The 21,191-nt window shown below is 37.0% G+C and overlaps 1 protein-coding gene across 10 annotated transcripts in view; it reads left to right on the plus strand.

Moving 5' to 3' along the window:
• The first annotated feature begins 10,895 nt into the window (after positions 1-10,895).
• Positions 10,896-21,191, plus strand: part of LOC131059910 (transcriptional corepressor LEUNIG) — a 50,502-nt gene continuing 40,206 nt past the window's right edge. For 5 of the 10 annotated variants that reach the window (XM_057992964.1, XM_057992970.1, XM_057992971.1 and 2 more), the window contains exon 1: positions 11,056-11,292. The gene's annotated coding sequence lies outside the window, so the exon portion shown is untranslated. The other 5 variants (XM_057992972.2, XM_057992969.2, XM_057992965.2 and 2 more) reach the window with 4 other exon arrangements.

Raw genomic sequence — 21,191 nt, forward strand, 5'->3', positions numbered from 1 at the left:
GCATTGGGAGTACATGCCATGGAATGACCGTGTTCCAGTGCAAATTACAGAACCCTCGACGACTTGTCATGGACACATCAATGACAGGGACCTTGACCAATTGTTTCTTCTACACAACCCACAACTGAGAAGAGCAGTCAAAGATTTCATTGGTGAGGAAATTTTGTCCCCGCAAGCCAAAATAATTCTTTTTCCCCATCAACTTCTCGGTTCTTTTCTATCCAACGCTCTGGATCTCTTGCAATCGATTCCTCTGCTTGAACTAGTGTTTTTTAAGTTGGTAAGACAGGATGTGCTTGCACCTACCTAGTTCCATGAAGCCCTGGTCAATTATAATCTATGGCAGGGGTCGGCTCTCCTTGGGGGCCTATTTCCACGACATTTTATTCAAAGTAGCCATGCTTACATGGTTCTTTATGACCGAATCAATCATGCCCTTGAACGACAAAACTTTCGCCATGTGAAAAATGGCCTACAACAATTTGGCAGACAATTGGATGAGCATATTATGCACAGAGTCAGAATCAAAGTTGGGGCTCTCATGGTGATCTTGGAAGTAGAAAATGTTGATCCCAATCTACCAATTTCACAACCGGTGGAAAGGGGACTGGCTTTGGATAGGGTGCCAGACCTCAATGCACCGGTGCAAGATGTGGCCTTGGGATCGGGCTGAGGAGTGGGAAAAGATTGCATTGACCCCTTCGAGAGATGCCATACTGCAACAACACACGGAGGTCAATATCTGGGAGGTCCTTCGTCGCCCTCGAGAAGATGCAGTGCCGGTGCGATGGGAGGTAAATATTCCAGCCTTCGATGCCCCTGAAAATCAAACCCAGGGTGAGGCAACCATGGACGAGTAAAATAATTTTGGCTCTGTTTTTTGCTACTTAGAATATGCTCCATTTTGATGTGTAAGGAAATCTCTTGGCAACTGATATGAGCCAAAAATTTTTGACTGCTCCTTGTTAATTCCGGTGTTGGTCTATTCGTTTATTTCCACCGGTATAACAGAACCGGTAGCGGAGTCATCTTGTTAATCAACCGAGTAGTACCGGTAATGGAGGCTCTTTTATGAACCGATTAAGAGGACAACATACCATTATCAAAGTTTTGGTATAACACAACCGGTAACCGGTCGCGGCAGCTCTACAGTGTTCTAAAAACTAGAATTCCGCTTTCCAAGTTTTCATGATAACCGGTTGTGGGGGTGGTTTTTTAAGGTTTCTTTAGGACTTGTCCCGATCCACTACTCTAAATTTGGCCTCTATGAGGCTTGTACTATGGGCGGGTTCTACGTCTCTCTTCGGATCTTTAAGGGGCTCCTTCTCATAGCCTCTTTTCCTCTTTGTTCATTGCATCCGAGCAAGGATATAGGGTTTTCTTCCTGATTCTTTCCCTATTGAGCTCTTGAATCAGTTATCTTATTAATATATATATCAATGGCTTGCCACTTTTGTTCAAAAAAAAAAAAATTTAATCATTTAATTTCTATGATTAAACCCTATTTACATTTTACACACACACACACACACACACACATATATATATATACCCAAATATTATATTATGTAATCCACTAATTTAAATAAATATAAATACATACCCACTAATGAGAGAATATATATAATATTATATTCACTAAACAATATTAATAACAATATTTATTAATTAATATTCATTAAACTAAATATTAATTAAAACCACATTATATATATATATATATATATATATATATATATATATATATATATATATATATATATATATAAACTTTATTTACATGCTTTTTTTTAATAATATTTTTATATATATATTTTTTAGCATTAAATACATTTATTTTATTTATTTTAAAACAAATGCATTTCCAAGGAAATTTTTTTGAGTGTTCAGAGCAAACTCAAAATTTTTGAGTTAATAAACTTTTATGAATTAACACTTTTTTTAAAAAAAAAAATTATTAAAACTAATAAATACAATACCCAATCTCTGGGTATTCACAGACCCAACAAAACATATCTTTTATTTTTATTTTTATTTTTAAACAAAGATTATAAAAATCTCTTTTCCCAGAGATATAAATAATAGAATCTCTTCTCCCAGCACTCTGAGAAAACAGAGTTTAATAAAATCACAAACAAATTTATTTTTGTTTAAATAAAAATGTTTAATAAACTACAACCATCCATAAAATTATTTTCTGAAAAAAGAATTTATACCAGGAACCAAAAAATGTCTGACAGAACAAAGATTTGAGAAAAACATAAAGTTTCCTAAATCTTTCTTTCACAAAGCCTTAAAGAAAATTTATTAAACCAAAAATCTTTAATTTTCTCCATACACAGGAAGAACACAAAAATACACAGCAAGAAGAAATTCCCAAAAAAATTACCGGCATGACTTTTCCTTTCACCACAAATTTGCAAATTCATATAATAGGAAAACAAAACCCTTTCTCAAACCAGGAAACCCTTTCTCAAATTTAAACAACTTTAAAGCTCTCCAAACAGAGATCTTTTAGAAAAATCAACATACAGAGAAGTATTTTTTAAAACTAAATTTCAAAATTTCAAAACAAAAAGAAGAGTGATAAACACCCAACCTGTGATAGCAATCCTGGATGAATACTCTACAAACAATCATAATCAAACCTCCAATCTATAGTTCAGGTTTCCAATCTGGCCTCCAAAATTTCTCCAAAAATATATATTCCCCTTTCCTGTGAACTCAGAGGCATAATCTTGAAAAATATTCAACCTAAACTTTTAGGTTGAAAAATGTTTCTAATAAATCATAATATTTAATAATAAAAGAAATTATTTTTCTAATTTCCAAAAAGTAAATGGGAAAGTTATTTATAAAAATCATTTATTTTATTTCTCTTTTCCCATGACATTTAATTAAATCATTTTTTTAATTTCTCTTTTCCCATGACATTTAATTAACTTTTCTAAAAGTAATTAAGGCAATTGTTTTAACTCTATTATTATTATTATTATTTTTTAATTTTTTTTTAAAGGCAAAGAAATTAAATTAATTCTTATTTTTTTGAATTTAAAATACTTTCTTTTAAATAAAATTAAAAAATTATTCTTTTCAATAAATCAATATATTAAACTTGCTTTTTTCTAATTAAAATTGATTTTCTCAAATAATTTAAATTAACCTTTCTATTCCAAAATGCCAAAGAGATTAAATTAATTCTATTTCAAATAAATTTAATCTTTCCTTTCAAAAAGCATAACTGAAAAATATTTATCATTTAAAATTAACCATTTAATTGAACTTGCTACCAATTTGCATTGAACAATTCTAATTAAAGATTAATCGCATAAAGGGAACCTATTTAATTTAGTTCCTTAATTACTAATGCATAAACACGCATTAAATCAAATTAAACATTGATGATTAATTACTCAATTTAACCACAGACAAAACACACAACCCAAGAAAGCCAAACAGATAGACGACCTGCATACCCCATCAAAGGGGATACCGACGGACGACTGACGACACTCACTTGAGCATGACTAAGGTCAAACGAAGGTCTCACGACCACCTAATTCAATTTCTAAGGGCCAATGAGGAACACTCAAACCTGCGAATCCAAGTGGAGACAAACCTCGCACCCATGCAATATTGTACCTGCAATCTCCTGCAACCATGAAGCACACATGCATACATATATATATTTAATAAAAGTGTTAGCCCGAGATTAATAACACAAATTAGGAGAACTAATAAGCTTACATACAAATTGATGGGAAAACCACATTAACCTGTACGCACAATAATCAAAACATTTGACTATAACATTATAACATGATAAACTAACCAAGGTCAAACCGAAATTAGAAATTGATTAGGGCAGGGGTAGTACATAAGTCCTCCACACACCTTGGTTTTTTAAACCTATAAACCTATAAATGGAAGAAAAGGTTGAGTTCTTTAGATACCAATTTTTTTTTTTTGATGAATAGGCCTTTTCAATTAAGTATAAATATTAAAGTACATATTCACAAAAAAAAAGACCGAAGGATACAAGATCACCCCGCGAGAGTCACACAACAAGATGCCAGAATCAAAAAACAAAGCCATTCATCAAAAAACTTCCTCAAGCAGCCAAAGCAAAGGCAGTCAAAGGAGGAGGATCTATATCATCTTTCTTTCCCCATACATCAACAGGGTCAGGAGTTGGGTCCGACACAGACCACCCATCTTCAGGGTCTTTGTCTTCTTCTCCTTTCTCTCGCTAGGGAGGCAAAATCGCCAGAGCTAGGGGAAGAAACTTGGAGGTGGTGGCAGAGGGCCACCTAGAGCCATCACAAGCAACAGAAGCCAAAGTCACAGGAGTAGCAGAAGGCCACCCCGAGGCAAAGCCACGACGCAGAGGAGAAGTCGAGCGATGCCTCTACACATCGTCTGTCCCGCTAGAGGAGCGACGAGGAGCCTGGGAACATGGGGTCTGAGAGTGTTAGGTGGAGGATTTGCGGCCACGACAGTGACCATGGGGTGAAGTGCAGTCGACAGAGATAGAATCCGATGACACTCTAACAACTGCACAAGGGGCGTTGCCCAATGCTGGAGGAGCTCCTGTAAGTGGCCCACCTCCAGAGCCACTTTGTCAGCTTGCACCTGAATCTGCATTAATACATTATTACAAATGCACACTTTAGCATAAAGCGAGACATTAATATCCAAAGAGCTATGAGTAAAAAGAACTGCATTTCTATCTTTCCAAAGAGTAAATAGGATCTCCATTCTAAAAGCATGCCATATCTGCGAAAATTTGAAGGGGATTCTAGGTGAATCGCTTAAAAGAGCCATATGCCAAGAAAAGGGCTCAAGCCGAAAAAGGCCAAAATAAATCATGGATCCAGCTCCAGTACTGTTGAGCTCTTCTACAAAACCAAAAAATGTGCATAAAAGTTTTTGGGTGATCACAAAAAGGGCATCGGGGATTAGGAAACCCCAAATGCTTAAGTTTGGAACCCAAAGGCAACCCTTGAAAAAGCACACACCAAGCAAAGTGTGCAATCTTGGCTTCAATGGTGGCAGACCAGACAACAAGAAACTCGAGTCTCAAGGAATTATGAGAAGACTGCAAGTGCCACCGCTGATTGTAAAGAATATGAACCATAGGCAAATGAGGAACCAACCAGAGATAACCGATTTTGGGTTTGTAGATGGTGAAAGGAGTCCAAGGATACCACTTCCAATATTTCCACCAAGTTCAGACAAACTGAATGCCAAGCTTATGTAACAAATGTGAGGGTAAGGCCGAAACCAGAAGGTCATAAGTCTGTCGATCTGGTTGAGACAGACGAAATTGGACCTGGAGGTCATCCCATGACCAGAGAATCATAGAAGCTCTGGAAAACAGATGCTTAGGTGTTTGAATGTCGCGTTTGTGAAAATGCAGAGCACTAACACCCTGGATTTTGGCCAGCGGTAACCCTTGCACCTGAAAAGAGGTGACCACCAGAGGTTGTGTTGATTCATGGAGATCTCATCATGAAAACCATCACCCGCCCATCGAAACCAAGGATTGATAGCTTCCCAAGCACGCCAGATGCTTTTAACAACAAAAGTACCCTGGATCTAAACAAGGTCTTTCATAATGAGCAGGGTTTGAAAACTACTCCCCTTCCAAGCCAATCTATTGGCAATAAATCCTGAAGAAATGCAATGCCGAAGAAGGATTTTCCAAGCCTTGTAACCAGATAAGGCTCTGATTATCCATTTAGCACATAAGACAAGACCTTATTTCTGGGTAGAAATAAGGCTGAGCCCTCCGAACTCCTTGGGAAGACAACAATACTCCCAAGAGACTTTGTGGAAACCTTGATGGTCAGACCCAAAGGCCCAAAGAAAATCCCACATAAGTCTTTCCAACTTCATGTAAGAGGTCTTAGAAGGAGCCCAACATGAAGAGTAATAGACATGGGTGGCAGCCAAAACCTTCAAACATATTTGGAATTTACTAACCGAAGAGAGAGGCTTGGTAATCCGATAAGCCAACTTTTTCTCAAACCTGGCTAAAACAACATTCCAAAGATCCGCAGGCGAAGCTTGAAAGTCAAAAGGAATGCCCAGAAAGTGAAATTTTTTTCCATGATGAAGCCATTTCCAATCATATTAAATAATCCAAGGCGGGGCAAGAAGAAAAGACTAGTTATAACATTGCATCTTGTGCCATTTAATGGCCGAACCAAAAGCCAAGAAAAAGGTGTCCAAACATTGAAGTGCGACTTGTATATTGTCTTCTTCCTCAATGAGAGTGAGGAAGGAGTCATCCACAAAATGACCATTGACAAGTTGAGAAGGTGACTCAGGCAAGGAGATACCACAAACACACCCAACAGAGATAACATTAGCAAGTAAGTATCCAAACCCCTCCACTGCAAGAACATATAAAGCAGGAGCTAGAGGACATCCCTGGTGAATGGATCCAAAAAGGCTAAAAGCCTCAGACTGTCGACCATTAATGGTGATACAGGCTGAGGCATCCCCGAATAACATCTGGACAGACTAAATGAATTTGGGACCAAAGCCAAGAGCTTTGAGCATAACCAAAATAAATGGCCACTTAATGCGATCATACACCTTAGCAAAGTCAATCTTAAGAAAGATTGTCTGCTGCTTGGAGCGTCTGGCCCAGTCCATCCCTTTCCAAACACCAATAATATTATCATGAATAAACCTGGACTTGATAAATCCAGTTTGCTCTGGACGAACAATAAGAGGCAGGAGATGACGAATCTTGAGAGCCAAGGCTTTGGCAATGATCTTATACGAGACATTGAGCAAGGCAATAGGCCTCCAATTGCAAATGTCCTCTGAGTCCCCAACCTTAGGGATAAATTTGATGTTACCTCGATTAAGCATCGCTCCCAGGGACTGGGAATGAAAAGCTTCGAGGTAGACCTTATGAAGGTCAGGACCAACACAAGGCCAAAGGTCTTTGTAGAATTCACAGGGGAAGCCATCACACCTAGGGTTTTTATCATCCGCCATAGAAAAAAATGCTTCCTTGAGATCATCAATGGTCAGTAAGAGATCACAAAAAGTTTGCCGAGACTCGGAGAGACGTTTAGGAACAACAACTAAGCAATCTTGCAAAGCTTGGGCTCTGGCCAGAGAGTCTCCCTGCACTGTGAACACCTTCTCATAATGACAAACAAAAGTTTGCAGAATATCAGACAGCTCGGTGAGAACAACATGCCCTTCTTTGATTTTATTAATCCCTACAGAGGTTGTCGGGTGCACAAAGCCAAGAAAAATTCTTTGGAGGCGCTATCGCCCACCTTGAGCCAATATAACCTGCCTTTGATTTGAGCTCCTTTGGCAGAATAACTATTTGCAACTTATTTCTGATGACAGAGCTGGGCTAATCGAAGTTGCATGTTAGAATCAAAAGAATTCAAGGCCAAAGCTTTTGTGGCAGCACAAAGATCTTTGGTGGTCGCGTCATACGACCGCCTATGATACATGGCAAGTTGTCTATTATAAATGCGTAGAAACCTCACAGAGCGGGTAATGGCGTCATTCCACCATACAATCCAACCAGTGTGATGATGAGGCCTTGGCTTTAAATTCCAAACCCTTTGAATGTGGGTCATCATGGCTTGATGATGCAGGAGAGAGATGTTGAGGTAGAATTGCGTCTTGGAAGGACGCTGCCTAGTTGGCTGCCATTCAATGCTAACATTTATGGGGAAGTGATTGGACAACGTCACATAAACAAGAGGAGTGACGGGCATATCTTGATCTTCAAAAAAAGAAAAAAAAGATTGCGCAATTATCATAGCATGAGCAAGCCTTTTAAATATTTTGTCAGACCCAGCTCTGAAATTAGACCAAGTGTGCTAGACCCCACCAAGGTAGTGACAATTTGTGTTGGGGTCGAAAAGACCCAACTTATTACACATATAGTACCAAGCTTCCCTCTCGCTAGCTGTCCATCGAAAAGGCAAAATTTCGTCCTTATCGGTCGCCACCTCAACCATATTGAAGTCCCCACACATGACCCAAGTTGCAGGTGGCAGATTATCAACAATCCAACGCCATAGGTGTGATCTATCAACCACATCATTGGGAGCATAAACATTAACAATCCCAACAAAATGATTATCAATTGACAACAAAACCCATACAATGCATTGCATGGGATCAAAACCGTGAGAAATAATTGTAGAGGGCCAACGAGGTGAAATGAGAGTAGCAACTCCACCTCGACTAGCTTCATGCTGGGAGCTATCCGGCCAAATAACACGACATGCAACAGTGAGAATGAAACCAACTATTTTAACTTCCTAAAGGCAGAGAACATCCAGGCCTACAACACGTTGATGAGCATCTCGAACAAAATACTTTCTGGTGAGGTCTGTGAGAGCTCAAACATTCCATGGGATGTAATTCATGAAAAATCTTGCATATCATCCTCGTCCCCAAGAGAGGAAAACTATTGCGCAAAAAATCTGAATTGAGACCGGGAAGAGAGTCCCCGCCGAAAATAATTAGTTGTTTTTCTGAACCACCATCTGCAATCTCAGCACGCTCAAAAGGGCTGCGAGAATGACGCAGAGAGTGTGGAGTAGAAATCACAAACGCAACCTGAGGAGTGCGAATCCAAGGGGGTCGAGCGACACCCTCAGAAGAATCCTTCCCTCGCTGGTCAGGGTTTGAAACCAAAGCGGACCACGTAGAGACCGCTTGGGCAAACGGTGTTTGTGTAGGAGGCTCCGTTGTCGGCTAGGAACTTGAACTGATGGGCGGCTTTTGGGCTGAAGCCACAAAGTTTTTGCCTTTGCGAACTACAATGGTCCATTCATCCTTCTTAGCTCCCTCAATAGGTTGAGATATGATCTCCTTAGTAGGGGTTTTATTTTCAGAATAGCCAAGGGACAATCCCTGATTTTGTGTTCTCCCTATTGGCACCGATAACAAGTGTTGGGAAGGTTCAAATAAAGTACCTTCTGGGTGAAGGTATTGCCTCCCACTTGAATATCAATAGTTTCTTTCAGGTCACGTGAAAGGTCGACCTTAATGTAGACCCTCTTTTGAGGGCGAGCATTAAAAAAATGGTCTGGCTCAAGGCAGACAACTTTGCCAATAGACTGAGCAATAGTTTGCATGAAAGGCCAACAAGGCAAAGGAAGACCAGGGAACACAACCTTGACTGAGACTCACAACTTTTTGTCATCTAAGACAGAAAAGTCTTGAGACTAGTGCTGAAAAACCAGAAGGGACCATGGCCCATGAGAGAGGATAGCCTCAACATGGGAAGGGTTCGAAAACCGAAACAAAAAGAAGCCCTTGGTGAGACTTTGGACGCCATCAAGACGGACTCCATGAGGAGACCAGGCTTTGGTGACCCAGTCTTGAAGAATGCTTTCAGGAGGGATCCTACCCACAAAATAGCTTATCAAAGTGCATTTTTCAAGCCACTCACAAGCATTATCAAAATCTTGAATAGGAAGCACAACATCAGGCGAGGACATACCTCATGAAACACTTTCAGAACAAATTTGTGAGGGCGCTTGTTCTGAGGCACCATGAGGGTCCGTCGCAGCAACTCCAGCACCAACATCAACTGTTGGGCTAAAGTTGGCCATAATAAATGCAAAAGTCATGCAGTAAATGCTGTCTGAAAAAAGCAATACGCAACCTCAAACCCTAACAAAGCTCATTTCACAATCCATCTAAAAAAAACAATACCAAAATTTAGAAACTCCGTAGTTAGATATTGGAAAAATCCAAAGAAAGTCAAATTCAAAATTGAAAACATTTATATTCATAAATTGCATCTATTAAGGTTGTCTTTTCCTTTGCATAATGACAAATCTCTTTTTTTTCCCTACAATCAAGCTTTTTCTTTCCTCCATTGGCTATTTTCCTCTACAACCTATGATAAATGGAACGAAACAAGTGAAAATATCATGAAATGACAATACAACTTGAATATTTTTGGTTGGTAATCCAAATAATGTGATATGGCTAATAGGACAAACTATGTAAAAGGTGCATGTCTTTAATGGATCCATCATGGTATTTGACGTTTATTATTGATTTACTTGATGTTATGGTATGATATGTTTGAGACGAGATGATGTCTTAGAGTACACAACTTATGAAGAATAGCTGGTTGTCATGCTAATACAACAAAATACTTAATTCAATGTAAGAAAATAACACGCACTAACAAAATTTAAAATTGGTACTGAGTTTCATTAATTTTTTTAACATGAAATTATCTTAAGAATTGACCAAAATCAAATTGATAGATTATTTCAATTTCAAAAATATGTATTATCATAAAAATATATTTTCTATTTGAAACAGACATATTATTATGCGACTTCCACGTTGTCTTCCATCATTAATCTTAAAATCAAATATTTTAATCCACTCCACATTCTTTTCTAAAATAATTTACAATTATTTGATTATTTAGATTTAACAAAACTAACTAAAGTAAGTAGATTTCCACAATTCACGAGACTCTCTATATGTGTTTCTAGATTTGATTGTGTGAATGTTTTTCGCTGATCACAATCCTTATAATGAGTCACGAAATATGTTTTTTACATCAACGTTTCAGATCACACTGCTTATGTTCTCACCAATTAATTCCAGAAACACACACTCACAAAACTAACTAAATTAATATTAATTTTAAAATAAATTAAACTTTAAAGAAAGTTTATTTTCCTTTCCACCACTCCTTGAAAAAATCTCATCCACAAAGAAAGTGAAGAAATGAAAAAAAATAAAAATAAAGTACTAGTGGCAAGATGCTTATCTCCTTAAAGCCGCCTATCAATGTTTTAAAATTGTCCCATTGAACTTTCTTTAAATTCCCTAACATTAAATTAATTTATAATAACATTAAATTAACTGTATAAAATTGAAAACCAATAGAGTCCACGGTTTAATGAGCCTCTACCAATCTAACCAGAGGTTTAAAACTCCGAGCCTAAAAATAGAAGCCGAGCCAGACAGGATTGGGAATATGGCCAGAATTTCTGATATATGCGGTACGCAAAACAAACTTCTTGATTTAGATCAGTTTTATTGGCATAAAGATCTTCTTTAAACCAGGGTTCGATTTTCACGGACCATAATATTCGATTTTGGCTTGTTACAGTATTCTCAAAATGGTCCCAAACCATGGAATTTCTTCATGTGTGAATTACTCTTCTTTTGAGCTCAACATTCTCCAATTTGCTTGACAATGGATTAAATTTGGCGGAAATCAGTTAAATTCGTCCAAGATTGCCGAAATTTTGTGAGGTAAGAGGTAAATCTGCCCAAAATACTGGATTTCAGATGTTTTCATTGTTTGGTTGAAGATTTGCATGTTTTTGCCAGATTCCTGCTAGAGTTTAGGGCGTTTGCTTCTACAATGTGCCAATATAGCTCGAGCTGATGCATTTCTTTGTTGAATAAGCCCAAAGAGTCGTGAATTTAGAGCTTTATCTGCAAATTTAGAAACGCATCTGTAAATTTGAAGCCGTAATGGTGTGTTTGATAAATTGCGAGGTCTATTGGTATCCTTAGAGCCGTATTTACTACCAGACGATATACATGAAGTGTCTAAATATCGTATTTTTCTTTTAAGAGCGTTGTAAGGGTCCAATATATCAGGGTTTGAATAAGCATTTAGGTTAATTATAGCTTTATCTGGCATCCTGTTATTTTTTTCTTGGTTTCTTAGGTGGCTTCGTTAAAAATTAACCTAAGAGGTAGGCAAATCCAGAGCTGGATCATTAATTGAGAGCAGTATCGATAGAATCAGAGCTGCTCCTTTACCTTGTGGTTTGATGAAGGGGGAGGTCGGGAATTTACTTAAGATTACGGCCGAGAAATTTATTCAATGTAAAATAGTCCCATGTAAAATTATTCTTTCTTCTTCTGCTACAGGTCTTTTCAGAATCGGAAAACACACTGCCAGTCATATTTTTGGAAAAAATTTCAAAAAACCTTTCAGAGTATAATTATACCTCCCACTGGCGAAAAAAATCTTAACATCTCAAGCGGGAATTGCATATCTTCAGAACCCTATTGCAGCCAGCAGCCCAGAAATTTTATTCCGAAATAACTTCCTGGTTTTAAGAAAGATTATTTTCTTTGCAATTTTCGATTTTTAATAGGTTACAGAGGACCATCTGCTCCAAAAACATTTCAAAAGTAGCCTTCCATGGGAGACTGCTTTGTTCCTGTGGAATATTCGTCTTCTTCCTTTAGCTGGACTGAAATTTTTTCATGAAGTCACCTGGGCCATAATAAATGGAGCAGTAGCTCTTGTTATGGGATTGCGTTGCTTTAGACTCTTTAGGAAATTTAACAACCAAAAGGAAGGCGCACTCAATTATTTTTTTTAAAATGTATTTTATTTTAAACACATACTAGGATTTCCATATGCAGGTTTCTAAATGTTGAAGTGGATCTGAGATTCTGAAAATTGTACCATGGGAACCTTTAATTGCTGAATGCTTCTAAATGTTTTAATTTGCTTTAGCTGGGTAAATGTTTGAAGCTCCTTTCCGTAGGTCAATAGATTTGTTTGGGCATCTGAACAAATGAGGTTGCTTACTGTAGCTACCTCTCATTAATTAACATTCATTAATAACTAAAAGTTAAGGTTGGTGTCATAGTTATAATTCAAAACTTTAGCTTATTGAAATATCTGTACCAGTGAGCCATCCAAAATTGGCACTTCAGGTTATTTACAATAACAGGTGATGATCAAGGAGTTTCTAGAACTTTTTACATGCTGTTGTACAACAGAAGTACTCTGCAGTTGCACCGTATGTTATTTCACCGTAAGCTTCGAGAGCTTACCAAGCACATGTGATCATACCATGGAATATTGACTCCTCTTTATTCTATGCTGCATGGCTCCAATGGTTTTGGCAATTTCCAGTGCAGCTGTTTAGTGGAGTTTCCAGAAATGACAAAACAGAGTTATGAATCCACAGTAGGTGAGTTATTGTGTATCTTGCAACTGCCATGACATCTCTTCAATTTCCACATTTGTAATTAAAATATCCTATTCTTTCCCTGAACAGTGGATAGGTGATAAGGTGGATATCTTGCTTCATGCATTCAAACACTCAGATATTGTTCAAAACTTTGCATCCTATAAGTTTCAGTCAAAGTTCTGTCATTGTATTTCATTGCTTGTTATTATGTGTCTAAAAACCCTGATTTGTTATTTGCATATTTTTGTACATCCATTTCAGTCTATTTTGTATCTGAATTTGGTGTCCTCTTCAGCACACCTGCACTCTGGATTGGTTGCATCATAGCTCAGTAAATTAAAAGGTTGGAAATTGTTTTGCAATCTTTTAAGGGATACTGTGCAGTTTATAGATTGGAAGGAAATAGACTATATAGCAGAGAATCAATGGAGTGTTTGCATGATTCATTATGCTGTATAATTTGGTGGTTCTGTTTGTATTCATCATGCTTTGTTCTTTGCAGTTCTATTTTGGTTAATTATCAGTTGGATTAGACCACATACTCGCAGCAACAGATTGTCTGCATTAGAATGGTTTCAGAGCATTCTAAAATGTTGGGAGTAGAGAATTTGCAAGAAAAGTTCTAAATATCTCAGAGGAAACTTGTGAGCATGACTGTGGATGCAGAGGTGGATTTGTTTATTATCTGAAAAGAGCATAATCAAGTCGGAAGAAGAAATAAGATAAAGTAAGAGGCAAAAACAAAACAAAAGACAAGCAAGGAAGCTACAAAAATTAGAGTTTGAGCTGGAGGAATTATGATGGATGTTGGAATAGTATGAGGCATACAATAATGTGAGGGCAAAGAAAAATAAAGTTGTAGCAAAGGCATTGAAGGGTCGTGAGAAGGCAAAGAAGAATGGTGAGAATAAATACTCACCTTGTGAGCAAGAGCTGTTTTTAGAGAGGAAAGCCATAGAGTCTAGGATTAGTCAAGGGATAGCACTGCAAGAACAGGAAAAAAATTAAATGCCTTGAGGATGTGACAGAATTATTAGAGGATGGAAGGCCCTTAAATATGATTTGCAGTAGATGAATGGGATGAAAATGTTGAGTTGTGTTATTAGTGGAGAGGAAAAAAATTGAATTTGAAGAAGGTGAATTTGCAATATATTATTATGAAGAGGCAAAATATATATGAGAGTAAAATCCGTCCCAAAGAGGAAACCAACCAACTAGCCCAAACTATTTTATCTCAATAGTAATAGTTGATTAATATACAGTATATCACAATGATATAATACTATTTTATTCCAACAATCACCCTCTTATTACATAATGTTCTCAAGAGAACAAATCTAGAAAGTTTGAAAAGCTTTGAACTTCATTGCTACAAGAGATTGGTAAAGATGTCAGCATGTTGCTCTTGAGGGAAATAATACTGGAGTTGGATATTTTATTGTTTGACATGTTCATTGTTGTAGTGGCATTGAACTGCAATGCTTTTAGTACGTTCATGAATACTAGGATTCCGAACAAGCTTCAGCGCACTTTGATTGTCGTTGAAAAAAGTTGTAGGATGTGTCTTAGGAACACCCATGTTTGTGAAGATGTGACATAACCATATCACCTCATAGACAATTCCATGTGCGATGCAAAATTCTACCTTTGTGGAAAAGCAAGCGACAATTGTTTACTTTTTGTTCCCCCATGATATTAGACCATATCCCAAAAAGAAAACAAAGACTGAAGTAGACTTGTTGCCATCCATAGAACTTGCATAGTTTGCATTCATGTATCCTTGCAAAAATAATGTTTAGTTTGCTTGAATTCCAGCCCATACTCCATTGTACCATAGATGTAACTCAAAACAGACTTTATTGCATTTCAATGTGAAATCTTAGATTCTTGCATGAACCTTGAAAGATAGCTAACAACGTAGCTGATACTTTGTTTGGTGTAGGTCAAGTAAATGATACTTCTAAGCAATTGACGATAAAGAGTAGCATTCAATTGAGGTGATGGATCATGATGGGAATGTTGCAATCTTGTCTCCACATTGGTCAATATGGGCTTGCAATCTTTCATCTTGAATTTCTTGAGCAATGCCTTGGCATATTTCATTTGAGATAGAAAATTCAGTGTTTTCTTTTACCACATTTAAAGTCCAAGACAATAATGTAGGAGCATGAGTTTTGTCATGTCAAATGATTGTCTGAGATTGGTTTTTGTCGCTTTAATCATTTGTGGAGAACTCCTTGTACTAACTAGATCATCAACATATACAAATAAAATCATAATCTCCCATCCTTGCACTTTAAGGTAGAGATTGGGATCGTATGGGTTTTTGATGAATCCATGTTGAAGGAGATGCTCATCAATCTTGATATACTAGGCTTGGGGAGCCTACTTTAGACCGTAAAGGTATTTCACAAGTCTGCACACTTTTTGATATTGTCTAGATGCAATATACCCCCCGAGGTTGAGGTATACAAACCTTTTTGTTGAGATCTCCTTTGAGAAAGAAACTTTCACATTCATTTGATGAACTTGCCAACCATACTATTTTGGCATAGCCAAAACCATTCGGATAGTCTTGATCTTTGTAGTGGCAGCAAAGGTTTCCTCATAGTCAATGCTTTCTTTTTTGGCTGTAGTGCTTAGCCACAAGTTGTGATTTGTCCTTGTCAATACAATTGTCGTCTACCTTGTATTGGATTTTGATGACCCATTTGCATCTAATTTTCTTCCTTGGTGGACAATTAACAAGTTCCCAAGTATTTTCCTTGGCAATGTTTGATATTTTGCATTTATGACATCTTTCCAAGGTGGTGACTTAATAGTTTGTTGCATTATTAAAAGTTTAGAATTTAGAATTATTTTGCACATAAGTGCCAAAATTGCTTCCTTAAGTGACTTGTTGCGAGTCTTTGGCCTAGTGTCAGACTTATTTGTAATTGCATCTATCTTGGCATCCTTCGTTGTGGTATAATACCACTTCGGAATATTTTGTTTGCAAGAGATGAGGACTGAGGTGGAAACTTGTTGATTGGAAACAAAGCTTCGTCTTGTGCTTCTTCAGCAAGTGTTTTATCTCCAAGATCAATAATCCTTGGTGTTTGGGAATTGATAGGCGGTGGCGAAGAAGAGGTGTTGCTTTGGTTTTCCACATCAAAAACATCCCTGTTGATGTACATGTTCTTTGTAGCTAGATCCATGAGTTGATATCCCTTTGACTTTGAATTTCACCCAAGAAAAATACATCTAAAGCTAAGTTATCGGGTTCCTTTAAAAACCCTTGGATACTCATGTGGGTATGGTTTGGGTTCCCCATTGGGTTTGCCCAAGGTCCCCCTTGAGCATCGTGGGGGGGACCTTTGGAGAACTTAGGAAGAACCTAGAGGAACTCAAGGGTTGTCCAAAAATAGGAAAAAAGGTATTTTTTTTAAAACATCTTTATAAACAAAAAAATGCCTACGTACATAATTTTGCCCTTAAGTGATAAAAATGTGAAAGTGTCATGAAGGTTTGTGTCAGTTCAAAGGCTTTAAGAAACTTGATCATAGTGAGAGGATAATGGGGAATTGGGACCTAACTCTTGAGTGTGTTGACATGATTGTTGCACAACTTGCTAGCAAATATCTTTAGATGAGGCATCTTGTATAGTATGTGGCTAGTGGAAGTGGTACTGTAACTCATTGTGGTACTTGAACCAAATGTTAGACTTTGATGCTTTTGATGAAGATCGATATGAAGATTATTAAATATTGATTCTAATTTTCATTGTGTATTGACATCTAACAAATCATTGAATTATGAACTTACGAGTATTTTCATTTTCACAAATTATGATTTACTTGATTCTAATTTTCATTGTGCATTGGCATTTAACAAATCATTGAATTATGAACTTATGAGTATTATCATTTTCACAAATTATGATTTACTTAAATATTCTTATTATTGGCAATTATGAGTATCATTGTTTTATATTATGAAATTTTAAAATTTGTAATACATACATACATGCATGCACACATACATACATATATGCATGCATGCATATGTACATGCATACATTCATACATCCATTCATACATACATCCATACATGCATGCATACGTACATATATGCATGCATACATACATATATGCATGCATGCATACGTACATGCATTCATGCACATGCATACATACATATATGCATGCATGCATATGTACATGCATACATTCATACATCCATTCATACATGCATCCATACATGCATGCATACATACATATATGCATGCATGCATACATACATGCATTCATGCACATGCATACATCCATTCATACATACATACATCCATACTTGCATGCATATATACATACATGATACATACATACATACATACATACATAATATTCACACATACAAACATACACACTTAGACACACACACACATACTTGAACCCAATGTTTTTTTTTGCCTTATTGTTGTACCAATATCTCTACCCGAACTGGTAACTTAGATTTTAAGGACATTTAACCCAACTTTGTACTTTGCACCTTGGTGATGTGCATGAAGGGTGTACACCCTAACACTCTTAGATATGAAATTGAGGGCTTTTTTTCCAATCCATGCTTCTTTTGGAGTGATGTTCTCAATTACTTTGGTGGTTGCTTGATTCAATAATTATATAGATTTATGAATCTTTTTAGCATAAAATGCTTGAACCAGATATGGAAACTTTAACATACATTGCACCATTTCCATAATAGTACGTTTATGCTTCTTAGCAACACCATTTTGTTGAGGCGTGTATATAGTGGGTACTTGTATTTTGATCCCATATTTTTGTAGGTAGTGTGAATTTTTTTAATTGTGAAGTCCACCAATTGATGTATTGCCAAAGGATGAGGCCTACATAGTGCATGGGAGGATTCCTTCCCAACAATTTGCTTCCCCTTTCCTACTGATGAAGTAGGTCTAGGTATAGCAAGGACCGCTGGGGGATGAAAAATCTGAGGAGAAGATTTAGACAGCATGGATGGCTTTCCTCCATTTGTTGCAGGAATAGTAGGAGCCACAAAAAACATCACTTATGGCTGCAAACTGTATGAGGGAACGGTGGTGGGTGGGGGGTGGTCTACCCAACGAAGCATTGTTTATCCTTAGCTCCAGAAGAGGAAGGCGTGGTGATAGCAACATGTTGCTACAACTGAGTAACCATAGGAGAAGTGACCGCAAGAGAGGATGAAGATGGAATGACAAAAAGGACATTGCACAATCCATTTTGAATTTAGAATATGCTTTGAATGATAAATCATCACGAGGCTATAGAGGTCCTAGAGGAGTAGGCCAGGAATAATCTTGAGAAAATCCCCCACAAGACGCAAGTGGTTTATATCTAGAATGCTGGATAGTGTGCACTGTGCTTGCATGAGGAAACTTTAAACATTTGTGTACCACAAAAGCATCTGCATTCATGGAAGTTAGAATGCCTAAGTTCACTTTGAATAATGATGGATCTAGGGATGACAACAAATGCGGTTTCCATTTACTTGGGTCCAACTTGGTCTGACAAAGTAATGGAACCCATTGTAGGAAAAGAAAGGCCATTGTGCTATTGTATGTATCTTTGTGAAATTCATTGATAAAGAGTATTTCTTCTTTTATGACATTGATCATGCTAGCAAGATCAATAAGAACATCATTAATGATCTTCTAGTTGAAACAGGCAAGTATGTAAAGGAGTCCGTACTTTGTATCTTAGGATAGATCATTATCAGAGAAAGATATAATAGGCATTTTGATGTCATACGCCTGAATTGATGGGGTGTGGACATCAACCATGTTTACAAATGTGTTTAGATTATGTTTAGGAAAATTAGAAATTGAATTATCAACTGTTATGAAGTTAGTAGAATGTGATGGGAGTGGATCTGCATACATTTGTAGTTGCTGATTTGGCTTGGCAACCAACTTGTTAGCTCTTTCTTTCTTATCATGTAATTGGATATTATAGACATTGATGTGGTCTTGGACCAAATGGCAAAGTTTGGTATTGACAATGCCCAGTGGACATCATTCAAATAAGACTTCAATTCATGAAACAACATACATATTAAACATCACTTGGAAAAATATCCCATTATTAGATTCAAAATTTGAGCAATACAAGTCCGATTTTTCAAATTTATGTGCAGCTATGGGTTAATTACAAGAGTAATGGCAGGTCCAAATTTGCAACTTAGGGCTGAGTAGCAGGGATACTACTGATAACATTCTCCAGTTGCCTCAAGGACCACCCACTATTGATCAATCTCAATGATAATACCTTCAGCAGTGCACAACAACCTTAAGCTGGTAGAAAGAAGGTAAATCCATGATTGGAACTTAGCAAATTATACCAACACAATACTAAGCACTGGAACAAGGGCGAGGCTGAGAACCCATGGAAAATATACAAACTCATCACCAACTTTTTTGTTGAACCTGAAAAGGATTGCAACAGAAATCTCCATAGAATTGATAATGGGCCACAAAACTTAGGTGTTCCAACCTTAAGGGGAGGGCTCACTCCATGCATAAAGGAACTGCTGCAATGTACAACCCACATTGATAATTTCAAACTTGCCACAAACAGCCACAAAACCAAGCTTGATTGAGTCGCCCAGCCATGACTTAAATATAACCCAGATGATCTTTATTGAATTTAGAATTTAATCAAAGCATCTTCAACAAAATAGTGGTACACCCTGTCTAGGGCTTCACAGAAAACGAAAGATGTATGGTCCGAAATGGTATGAATAGAGGAATTTGGAAATACGAAAAAAGGTCTGCCAAAATCTCCCAAAAGAAAAACCACAAACCCGCAATTAAAAGGCCTTGAATATCTACATTTTTTTGAAATTTCAAACTGCGAAAATTGTGAAAAAAAGGTGATTCATGTGTGAAATCACTCCAACCAGCTAGGAACCATCTCACATATCTGAAACCAGTGATTTGATGAGGGTTTTCTTCCTTGATCAATCCTTAGAAGAACTCTCCATTCAATTTGACGTCATCGTGTTATGTGTGCATTTGAATAGTGCAAATGAGAGTCCAAGATCTCCTTTTATAGAGCTAGATGAAAAAAAGAGCAATCTTTAATTCAAAATAATTCATTTTTCGTCAAATTTTTTATTTTATTTTGACAATTCAAAATTAACTTATGTCCAAGTCCCCCTTCCATAGGCATCCGTTTGAGAGGCCATAACGTTGCTTTATAAAATATAACACTAAAGTAAAATAATTTGAAATTATTATTAACACTAGAACTTTAGTGCATATTTTAAATATTCGTGATCAAATTGCAGAAAGCACTGTTGAAGCACCAGAAACCAAAATTGATCATTCCATGAGGTAATTAAAGCTGAGGGATGATGCTGAGTGCTAAAATGAGAACTTACTAAAATTAGTTATGCTTGCCAAGAAGTGTGGAGAACAACCCAAGAGGTCAAAAACACTTTTGAAGTGTCATTGCAAGCCTGGATACCAACTAAGCTCAAAATCACCATTAGATGCCAAGAAAAGTCTGAAACCAAGCTCTCCATGAACACTAGATTCCCTTACCACCAACAAGTAGCCTACGGGAACTTAGGAATAGGCTAACGGTCTCACTTATTAGGCCTGAGAAGGGGACATTACAATGAGCAAGGAATTGTATCTCATCAATAAGATTTTATCCCCAAGCGTTGGCAGTAGGTTTTATGAATACATGTTGTACATCAGAATCTGTGACCATATTGTAATGAACTAACTCCATTTATTTTGTGCTGCACAACATCAACATTGTTAGACTTGTTCGTCATTGTACAATAGATTTTCAAAAAAAAGAAGAGGATATGAACTGACAACAAGCAAGCGATGAGCGATCACATTTCTTGTAATAGTTATGACAGCCTTATATCTTCACATTTGAATAATAAATGTTCTATTGTATTTTATTTTTCTTGGAGGCATGGATAGGTGATATCATAGACTTCTCGTAGCATACATTTGAGCTCTCAAATCTTCTATAGACTTTTGCATAATATGATTTACGGGTGTAGTAGATCTATCATGTTATCTTATTGCTTATGTATTCTCTTGCCTGAGCGCTAGTCTTTGTCATTTTACACACTTATGTAATGTCCCCTTCCTAATTTGCCCTAGAATCACAATTGCAACAAATTAGGGTTAGGGCTACATCTTATCAAGTAAAA

The sequence above is a fragment of the Cryptomeria japonica genome, chromosome 1 (genome assembly GCF_030272615.1).
Source record: "Cryptomeria japonica chromosome 1, Sugi_1.0, whole genome shotgun sequence".
Lineage (NCBI taxonomy): Eukaryota > Viridiplantae > Streptophyta > Pinopsida > Cupressales > Cupressaceae > Cryptomeria > Cryptomeria japonica.